Genomic DNA, 11,346 nt, shown 5'->3' on the forward strand with positions numbered 1-11,346 from the left:
CACTCTAGATGATTTTTCTTCTGTGGACATGGAAGATTTCAAGCATTGAGTTGATTGTTTGGTTTTGGTTTGTGTGCCTGTATATGAAATAAATGCCCATTTCCCAGAAAAAAACAAACAAACAAGTTCTGAAGCTTTGCCAACATGATTTCTCTGGATCTCCAGGCCCTCATAAAGTTAAGTATTCAGAGGGAGTGAAGTAAAGTGAAAGTTGCTCAGTCATGTCTGATTCTTTGTGACCCCATGGACTATGGAATTCTCCAGGTCAGAATACTGGAGCTGGTAGCCTATCCCTTCTCTGGCGAATCTTCCCAAAGCAGGAATTGAACTGGGGTTTCCTGCATGCAGACGGTTTCTTTACCAACTGAGCTATCAGGGAAGCCCAACATTTAGAGGGAGGGCGGAGCCATTGGGATTATCCAGGATGGGTCATCTGTTCTGGGATCTAAATATCTTCCACACTGAATCTCAAACAAGGCATGCAATCTAATTCAGTATTAATTGTTTGAGAAAAGTTTTTTCCCAGTGTATCAGTTTAGAATAGGCTGTTTTCAAAGTCCACTGGTCTGTGTAATTCACCATGCAACTAAAATTACTTTCTTTCAAAATAGTATATTTTTAAAAGGTGGTTGTTTAGTTATGATGAACCCACAGGACAGACGGATAAACTTCATAGAGCATTTTATTTCATGGATAATACCACGTGAATGGGCTTCCCAGATGGCACTAATGGTAAAAAGCCCACCTGCCAATGCAGGAGATGTAAGAGACTTGGGTTCAATCCCTGAGTCGGGAAGATCCCCTGGAGGAGGGCATGACAACTGACTCCAGTATTCTTGCCTGGAGAATCCCACGAATGGGGAGGCTGGCAGGCTACAGTCCACAGGGTCCAAAAAAGTCAGACACACCTGAAGCAACTTAGCACACATGCACCATACGGACACAATGTTTTTTTGGTGGCAATTATAAGACCACCCATTTACACCCACCTTAGTTCTCAGGCTGGTCATTCTGCTAAAACTTCCACTCCAACTCCACTCCCCCTTTCATCCCCCTTGCTCCTATGTCCACTTGGCTGTAGATGTTATCCTACAAAGAAGGGAGACTGAGGTTAACTATACATGGTCCTGAATTTATATGTGTCAGGTTGGCCTCTTTCTTTCATAACAGTCAATCCAATTCAAATTGGCTTACACAAATAACACAAAATTACATTTTGTGTTGCTAAAGTATTCATGAACAGTTTGGCTTGAAGGTTCAACTAGACCCAGGGGCTCATCAGAATAGAGTTTCTCTTAACCTCCTTTCTTTCTTTCTAAAAAAATCTATTTATTTATGTATTTGGCTGCTCTTGGTCTTAGTTGAGGCATGTGAATTCTTAGTGGTGGTATGTGGGATCTGGTTCCCTGACCAGGGATCAAACCTGGGCCCCCTGCACTGAGAGTCTTAGCCACTGGACCACTAGGGAAGTCCCCTAACCTCATTTCTTGCCTTCTGCCATGTGTGTTCTGTTGTCAGGTGGGATCTTCCCTCATGGTGGCAGCATGGGCTGCCTGTTCCTCCAGGCTGACGTCCAGCAAAAAAGAGCATATTGTTTCTCAGTAGGTCCCCCCAAGCCCTGGGACACATTCTGGTTGCAGCTTGGGTAGTGGGTGGGGGAGGGACCTGCCTGGACCTTCTGGGCTCAGCCCCTCTGAGGCATTGAGCTGATGGTTCCCTCCACAGAATAGAATATATGCTATACATAGTGGCAAAGCAGCTGGCAGATATGATGCCCAGCCATCACGCATAATCTGTGGACCGTGGGTAAGATGGCACTGTTGGTGATGGCAGCTTTTATAAATGCACCAGGGTATTGCTTCAGAGTTTCTGGATGTTGTCACTGGAAAAACAAAAAATGTTTGTTAGCCCTTACTCACCAAACTGACAGGACCTCAGCGTGGATGGGCAGTTGTCATCACAAACCCCCCAGTGTGATGCTAAGTCATTTCAGTCGTGTCTGACTCTGTGAGACCCTAATACCTGCCAGGCTCCTCTATCCTTGGGCTTCTCCACTCGAGAATTCTGAAGTGGGTTGCCTTTCTTCAGGGGATCTTCCTGACCCAGGGATCAAACCCAGGTCTTTTAGTCTCCTGCATTGGCAAGCCGGTTCTTTATCACTAGTGCCCCCTGAGAAGCCTGCTAAAATATGGACAGTTTATGCTTCCTGCAGTGAACTCTAACTTCTGCAAGGTTTCTGTAGCAGAGAGCTCATTTCCTGCAGCCCACTAATCTAGTGGAACTAGGGGTCAACCCTCCATTTCTAGAACAACGACTGTGACCAGACTCACCAGCCAGCCCCTTCCCCCATTTGCCCAGAAGTATTGCTCATGTCAAGCATTTGCAAGTCCAAGAGACTCTACCAAACACGGGAGGAAGTTGGGAGTCACAGGACAGGGATTTCACCACAGCAATGCAGATGACTTCACGGGGAGCCCAAAGCACACCCTGACTCTTCAATCTGGGCTTTACATGAGCCTGGGTCTTCAGGCAGGGAGCCTTTCCTTGGAGCCCACTTCTGGTTATTCGACTCCTGTCTCCACCATGACCACTGCCCATAGATTTGCACAGATGCCAAGTGGAGGAAGTGGTGCGGGGCCTGGCATGCAGCTCCTGCTTGCCCACCAAGTCCTGAGACAGATGAATGGACCCCTTGTAACACACGTAAGGTGTCTAGGGACTTCCTTGGTGGTCCAGTGGTTAAGACTCCACATTTCCCATGCAGAGGGTTCAATTTCTGGTTGGGAAACTAAGACCCCGCAAGCCTTGGGGCATGATCAAAAAAAGAAAAAAACGTGCCCTGTAGGCTGGCTGCCTCAGTTCCTCTCCCACCCTTCTATACCCCTCTACTTGCTTTGCTCGTCTTGTTTTTACAAAGGATCACTAATAAATTCCTCTCATCACCTCACGTGTGTGTGTGTGTGTGTGTGTGTGTGTGTGTGTGCGCGCGCGCACACGCTCAGTTGCTCAGTTGGGTCCAACTCTTTGCGACCCCACCGACTGAAGCCCACCAGGTTCCTCTGTCCCTGAGATTTTCCGGGGAAGAATATTGGAGCAAGTTGATATTTCCTCCTCCAAGGGATCTTCCCAACCCAGAAATCAAACCTGCACCTCTTGCAATTCCAGCATTGGCGGGCAGATTCTTTACCACTGTGCCACCTGGCAATCTCCATCATCTCATGAAGAATTGCTAAAAGCATTTTTGATTGTTTTACATTCAAGAGCTTGGTTTTCCCCCCAAATGGCCTCTGCATATGTATTCCCAAGCACAGGGTCTCCTTCCTTACAGATATGCCACCTGATATTAAGATAATAGACATTTCAGTTTGTTTCTCTTGTTCCCTCTGCTTTTTTAATGCCTATGTCCCCCCTCTTTTCCAGAATGATTTGAGTTAGACTATTATTCTTTCTCTCCACTTACTGGTTCTGCCATTTTCCATTCTGTTACATTTTTTATGTGGTAAACATTTCATTTTTATTATGCCTAATTGTGAAATTATGTCCTGAAAGTAATTCATTGATTGTCAGGACTCTGATAAGGTGCTATGAATTCCTCCCAGAGGAGGGACCATTGCTGGGAGTTCCCCTGTTTTCCCAGCAGTACTTGTATCAAACCTTTTGTTTTTCTGTTGTTGTTCAGTCACTCAGTTGTGTCCGACTCTTTTCGACCCCACAAACTGCAACGCACCAGGCTTCCCCATCCTTCACCATCTCTCAGAATTTGCTCAAACTCATGAGCAAATGAGTTTGAGTTGGTGATGCCATCCAACCATCTCATCTGAGACACATTCATAGTTTCACCCTTTGCTCCATTTCTAGTCTTCTACCTGGCCAGCCCAGCTGGGGGAGCTTGGTTCTGCCAGGGGCTCTCTTTAGCACCCTCCCTGATGGTAAATTTCAGAGCCATTCTGGAACAGGTCCTGGTGCAAATACTTCTTTCCTTCCTCTGAGACAAAGCCTTTAATTTATGACTTAAATAAACTGTGAAAAGCTTAAAACAGCCATTCACATGGCTATTTTTATAGTAGCTTCTCTACTGTGTTTTTACAGCACGGGATGGGAGGCGACTCTGCTTTGTCTTCCATTTGAATAATTTCTGATAATCATGTGCTTTTTTCCCCGAAGTGTGGATGTTTTAGAATGTTGTGTCTAAAATGACTTGCATTAGAATGAGGCATCCTGTTTTTCCAAATTATGGTCTACTCCTTTGAGAGCTGACACTTGTTCTCCCTGTTTCCGTGCAGATAATTTTGTATCTTGACGTGACTCCCTGTTGTTTGATCACTTGAAACGGTTTTGCAGTTGGTTCTTTATTTATTTGTTTATGACTGTGCTGGATCTTTGCTGCTGTGCTTGGGCTTTCTCTAGTTGCAATGAGCAGGGGCTACTCTTCGTTGTGGTGCTCCAGCTTTTCATTGAGGTGGCTTCTCGTGCAGTGGAACCCAAGGCTCTAGGGCCCACAAGCTTCAGTAGTGGGGGTGCACAGGCCTAGTTGCCCCATGGCATGTGGGATCTCCCCTGACCAGGGATCAAACATGTGTCCCTGGCGTTAGCAGGTGGATTCTTCACCACTGGACCACCAGGGAAGTCCCTTGTGGTTGTTTTTGTTGGATTGGATATAGATCGACAGGGGGACACTGTCTTGATGTCTGCAGAAATTTTATGGCTTTTCTCATCTTAGAACTGTCTTGTGATGATCCTTCAGGCTTTCCAGGTGGCACTAGTGGTAAACAACCTGCCTTTGGTTTGATCCCTGGGTTGAGAAGATCCCCTGAAGAAGGGCATGGCAACCCACTCCAGTCTCCTTGCCTAGAGAATCCCTTGGACAGTGGAACCTGATGGGCTACAGTCGATAGGGTCACAAAGAGTCAGACACAACTGAAGTGACTTAGCACGCATGCAGCCCCTTAACCAGGGCAATAGATGATACAAAGAGATGGCTTACTCTGTGTTGTCTCATGCCAGACCTGGCTCAGAAGGTCAGGCAGGTGGTTCATTGCTCTATTATGGAAGATACTTTTCATGCAATACAGAAGTGATCCTTGAACAACCTGGACTTGAACTGCAAAGGTCCACTTATACCTGTTTCCCCACACATACTCCAACCTCCACCCCACAGTAATACTTGAAAGTGAAAGTGAAAGTCGCTCAGTCGTGTCCGACTCTTTGTGAGACAATGGACTATACAGTCCATGGAATTCTCCAGGCCAGAATACTGGAGTGGGTAGCCATTCCCTTCTCCAGGGGACTTTCCCAATCCAGGGATCGAACCCAGGTCTCCCACATTGCAGGCAGATTCTTTACCACCTGAGCCAGGAGGGAAGTAATACTTGAGTGTTACACAAACCATGGTTGGTTGAATTTGTGAATACAGAGGGTCAACTGTAAGTTATACATGGATTGGAGGGTCAGCATCCCTGACCCCTTGTTCATCAAGGATCAGCTGTAGTTGTGGTCAGACCATGAACTTCACCTGGATTTTGCAGGGGGCCAGACTAGGAGGACAGACCTCTTAAGAAAGATGACCATAATTGCTCCTCCCATAATTTTTCTTTCTAAAATTTTTTTTACTTATTTATTTTGACTGTGACAGGTCTTTGTTGCTGTAGACAGGCTTCCTCTAGTTGCAGCGAGTGGGGGCTACTCTTCGTTGTGGTGCACGGGCTTCTCACTGTGGTGGCTTCTCTTGTTTCGCTGGCTCAGTGGTTGTGGCACTTGGGCTTAGTTGCTCAGTAGCACGTGGGATCTTTCCAGACCAGAGATCAAACTGATGTCCTCTGAATTGGCAGGTGGATTCTTAACCAGTGGACCATCAGGGAGGTCCTATAACTTTTTCTTATCTTTGCTTACTTCACCCTTCTTGAAAATTCTTCGAGTGCTATCCTGTTTTATTAGCAGCTGTTCACATCCATTTCACTATCTCAAAATCATCAAGATCAAGTTGCTTTTTTCCTAGTAATAAACTGAAACAGATGTTACCATGTAGGGTATTTGATTAAGGGATCAATGTGAGCGTCGCTATTTTTTTCTACGTACCTTGACATCACTCCCCACTCATATCTCACCCCCAACCCTTCACCCAGAGGGGAATTTGAGAGGCAAAATTAATCATTCTAGTTATTTTAGTGTAAAAAACATTCCCCTTTTATGTTCTTAATATTATGATGGGTAGGAGCCAGGTCACACCCTGACTATGGTGATACAAACTGCCCTATATCCACTGTAGGAAGGAAGGCTATCTTAAAACACTTCTGGGACTTCCCTGGTGGTCTAGTGGTTAAGACACTGCCCTTCCAATGCAAAGGGTGTGGGTTCAATCCTTGGACCAGGAACTAAGATCCCATATGCTGCATGACAAAACAAACAAACTCCATTTTTGTTTATTACAAATCTAATTATTTATTTTGCTCAATATAATCTTAAAACTTTAGAGATCTTTTCAAACTGTTAAGCCACTGAAAATCCCCAAATGTTCCCTTGACCTCCATAAATCTATCCTTTTGTATGTATAGAGTAAGCATCTCAATAAGCCCTATTATTATCAAAAGCTTCTCATTATATATTTCCACAAAAGGATTCTAGCTTTTGTCTTTTATTCATTAGAATTTCATTTCTTGAGGCTCAAAATATCAAACCCTGCATTCAAATATTAAAGCTTGCAAAAATATATTATCTCCTTATAAATTCTAGTTTTCAAAACTGCTATTTATTAAAGAAAATGAATAGAGTTTTGCGTTGGGTCCTTGGATTGTGCCTGTACTTTATAGTCTGATTTTTTTTTTCCTTTGAGACTTGAGGTGCAAATAATCAATGTAGGAAGAAATTATTTAAAATATTTCTCCCTAGCATCTAGTTCTTTTATCAATTGAGATTTCTAAAGATGAGAAAAAGAATAAAGTAAAACAAGAATAATGATGTAGGCACTGTTCATGTTTCATAGAAAAAGGAGGAGGAAGATGTTATGAGAAAAATGATCAGATTTACCAAGTAAAATTGCTGGACCCCCCAGTTAAATTTAAATTTCAGATAAGTAATCAATAATTTTAATATTGGTATATTCCAAGCAATATTTGGGATATTCTTAAACTAAAAATTGGACTTCCCCAGTGGTTCAGCTGTTAAGAATCCACCCGCAATGCAAGAACTGCAGGAGACACAGGCTCAATCCCTGGGTTGGCAAGATTCCCTGGAGGAGGGCATGGTAACCCACTCCAGTATTCCTGCCTGGAGAATCCCATGGACAGAGGAGGACAGAGGAGCCTGGCAGGCTACAGTCCATAGGGCCACAAAGAGTTGGACATGACTGAAGTGACTTAGCATGCACAAACTAAAAATTCATAACCTATGTGAAATTCAAATTTAGTCATATGTCCATTATGTCACCTGGCAACCCTGGTTCTGAGAGGGGTGATGGGGAGTGATGTGTAACGAAGAGAAATGAATGACTGATTTCATGTCTACCGGGAATCACCAGACAGTTAAGGAGCACAACATAACTAAGTGAGAATGAGAATAAAGAGTATATTGATAAATCAAGATTGGCACATGAAAAGATGCTCAACATTGCTAATCATCAGGGAAATGCAAATCAAAACCACAAAGAGATATCACCTCACATCTATCAGAATGGTCATCATGAAAAAGACCACAAATACTGGTTCACTTAGCAGATAGGGTCTGGAGGGGCTGTCCTGGGCAGATGAATTCATTAGTTGGTGTTTGCCAAGTGTCAGGAAACAAAAAAAATACATTAGAGAGAAGGAGATAATGACTTGCCCTAGGTCACTGAACATCAAAGCTGAGAAGCCAGGAGTCTAACAGCTGCAATAACAGCACTGGTGAACACCGCCCTCCTGGCTTCAAGATCAAGCCCCGAGCCTTTGGAGTGGGCGCACTGACTCCAAGATCTAGACTACTAGAGAACTATCTCTAAGAAGTATCAAATAGTGAGAACTCACACAAAGGAAATCACCTGAATATAAGACCAGGCATCACCCAACCACCAGTAGCACCCTGTGCAGGATGCCTCATCTAAATAACAAACGGAACAAAAATACAAACCCAGTCATCAGCAGACAGGATTACCACATCACTCAACCTTGCCCATTAGAGGAAAAACAAACAGACAGACAAAAAACTCAGAACAAATCTCACCCTAAAGGAAGCTTACACAACCCACTGGACCAACCTTAGGAGGGCAGAAACCAAAAGGAAGAGAGAATGCAACCCTGAAGCCTGGGAAAAGGAGACCTCCAGCACAATAAGTTTAAAAAAAATAATGAAAACGCAGAGAAATGCTACACAAATGAAGGAAGAAATTAGAAACACAGAAGTCCAAGTAAATGAAGAGGAAATAGACAAACTACCTGCAAAAGAATTCAGAATAATGATAGTAAAGATTATAAAAAACCTTGAAAACAAAATGGGAAAAATGCAAGAATCATTTAACAAAGACATAAAATAATTAAAGAATAAACATACAGAGACAAACAACACAACTACTGAAATTAAAAATATTCTAGAAAGAATCAATAGCAGAATATCTGAAGCAGAAAAACAAATCAGTGAGCTAGAAGATAAAATGGTGGAAATAACTTCTGAACAGCAGAATAAAGGACAAAGAATGAAAAGAATTGAGGATACTCTCAGAGACCTCTGGGACAATATCAAATGCACCAACATTTGAATTACAGGGGTCCCAGAAGGAGAAGAGAAAAAGAAAGGGTATGAGAAAATTTTTGAAGAGATTATAGTTGAAAGCTTCCCCAACATGGAAAAGGAAATAGCCAATCAAGTCCAAGAGGCACAGAGAGTCCCATACAGGATAAACCCAAGGAGAAACATGCCAAGACACATACTAATCAAACTAAAAAAGACTAAACACAAAGAAAGAATATTAAAAGCAGCAAGGGAGAAGCAGCAACTAATATACAAGGGACACCCCATATATTTAACAGCTTATCTTTCAGCAGAAACTCTGCAGGCAGGAAGGGAATGGCAGGATATATTTAAAGTTCTGAAAGGGAAAAATCTACAACCAAGATTACTGTACCTGGCAAGGATCTCATTCAAAATTGATGGAGAAATCAAAAGCTTTTCAGTTAAGCAAAAGTTAAGAGAATTCAGTACCATTGAACCAGCTTTACAACAAATATTAAAGGGATTTATATAGTCAAGAAATACAAAAGAGGAAAAAAGGTCTATAAAATCAACCCCAGACAATTAAAAAAATGGTGATAGGAACATATGTATCAATAATTACTTTAAATGTAAATAGATTAAATGCTCCAATCAGCCAGACACACACTGGCTGAATGGATACAAAAACAAGACCCATATATATGCTGTCTCCAAGAAACCCACTTCAGACCTAAAGATACATATAAAAAGAAAACATAAACAGAAAAACATATAAAAAGAAAACTACAGGCCAATATCACTGATGAACATGGTTGCAGAAAACCTCAACAAAATTTTAGCAAACAGAATTCAGCAACACATCAAAAAGCTCATACACCTTGATCAAGTTGGATTTATCCCAGAGATGCAAGGATTCTTCAATATTAAAAGATAAAAACCATATGATAATCTCAATAGATACATAAAAAACTTTTGGCAAAATTAAGCACCCATTTATGATTAAAATGCTTCCAAAAAATGGGCATAGAAGGAACCTACCTCAAGATAGTAAAGGCCATATATGATAAGCCTACAGCAAACATTATTCTCAATGGTGAAAAACTGAAAGCATTCCCCCTAAGATCAGGAACAAGACAAGGGTTTTCCCCACTATTATTCAACATAGTTCTGACAATCCTAGCTATAGCAATCAAAGAAGAAAAAGAAATAAAAGGAATCCAGATCAGAAAAGAAGAAGTAAAGCTCTCACTGTTTGCAGATGATACGATACTGTACATAGAAAACACTAAAGATAGTATCAGAAAATTACTAAAGCTAATCAGCGAATTTAGCAAAAGTTGTAAGATACAAAATCAATACACAGAAGTCACTTGAATTTCTATATACTAAAAATGAAAAATCAGAAAGAGAAATTAAGGAATCATTCCCATTCACCATTGCAACAAAAAGAATTAAACATCTAGGAATAAACTTACCTAAGGAGACAAAAGAACTGTATGCAGAAAATTATAGGACACTAATGAAAGAAATCAAAGACCACATAAACAGGTGGAGAGATATTCCACATTCCTGAGTAGGAAGAATCAATATTGTGAAAATTACTATACTACCAAATGTGATCAACAGATTCAATGTGATCCCTATCAAATTACTAATGGCATTTTTTTTCACAGAACTAGAGCAAAAAATTTCACAATTTATATGGAAACACAAAAGACCCCAAATAGCCAAAGCAGTCTTGAGAAATAAGAATGAATCTGGAGGAATCAAACTTCCTGACTTCAGATTATACTACAAAGCTACAGTCATCAAGACAGTATGGTACCGGCACAAAGACAGAAATACATACCAAGAACAAGACAGAAAGTCAGGATATAAACCCATGCACTTATTGGTACCTTATTTTTGACAAAGGAGGCAAGAATATACAATGGGGCAAAGACAGCCTCATCAATAAATGGTGCTGGGAAAGCTGTATGTAAAAGAATGAAATCAGAACACTTCCTAAAACCATATACAAAGATAAACTCAAAATGGATTAAAGACCTATTTGTAAGACCAGAAACTATAAAACTCTTAGAAGAAAACATAGACAGAACACTTGGTGACATAAATCAAAGCAAGATCCTCTATGGCTCACCTCCTAGGGTAACAGAAATAAAAATAAAAGTAAACAAGTGGGACCTGATTAAACTTAAAAGCTTTTGCACAGCAAAGGAAGCTATAAGCAAGGTGAAAAGACAATCCTCAGAATGGGAGAAAATAACAACAAATGAAACAACTGGCAAAGGATTAATTTCCAAAATATACAAGCAGCTCATACAACTGAATACCAGAAAAACAAACAACCCAATCAAAAAGTGGGAAAAAGAGCTAAACAAACATTTCTCCAAAGAAGACATACAGATGGCTAACAAACACGTGAAAAGATGCTTAACATCATTCATTATTAGAGAGGTGCAAATCAAAACTACAATGAGATATCATCTCATACCAGTTAGAATGGCCATCATCAAAAAGTTTACAAAAATAAATGCTGGAGAGGGTGTGGAGAAAAAGGATGGGAGGGAGTTCAAAAGGGAGGGGATATATGTATACTTATGGCTGATTCATGTTGAGGTTTGACAAAAAAACAACAAAATTCTGTAAAGCAATTATCCTTCAATA

The sequence above is a fragment of the Muntiacus reevesi genome, chromosome 13 (assembly GCF_963930625.1).
Source record: "Muntiacus reevesi chromosome 13, mMunRee1.1, whole genome shotgun sequence".
NCBI lineage: Eukaryota > Metazoa > Chordata > Mammalia > Artiodactyla > Cervidae > Muntiacus > Muntiacus reevesi.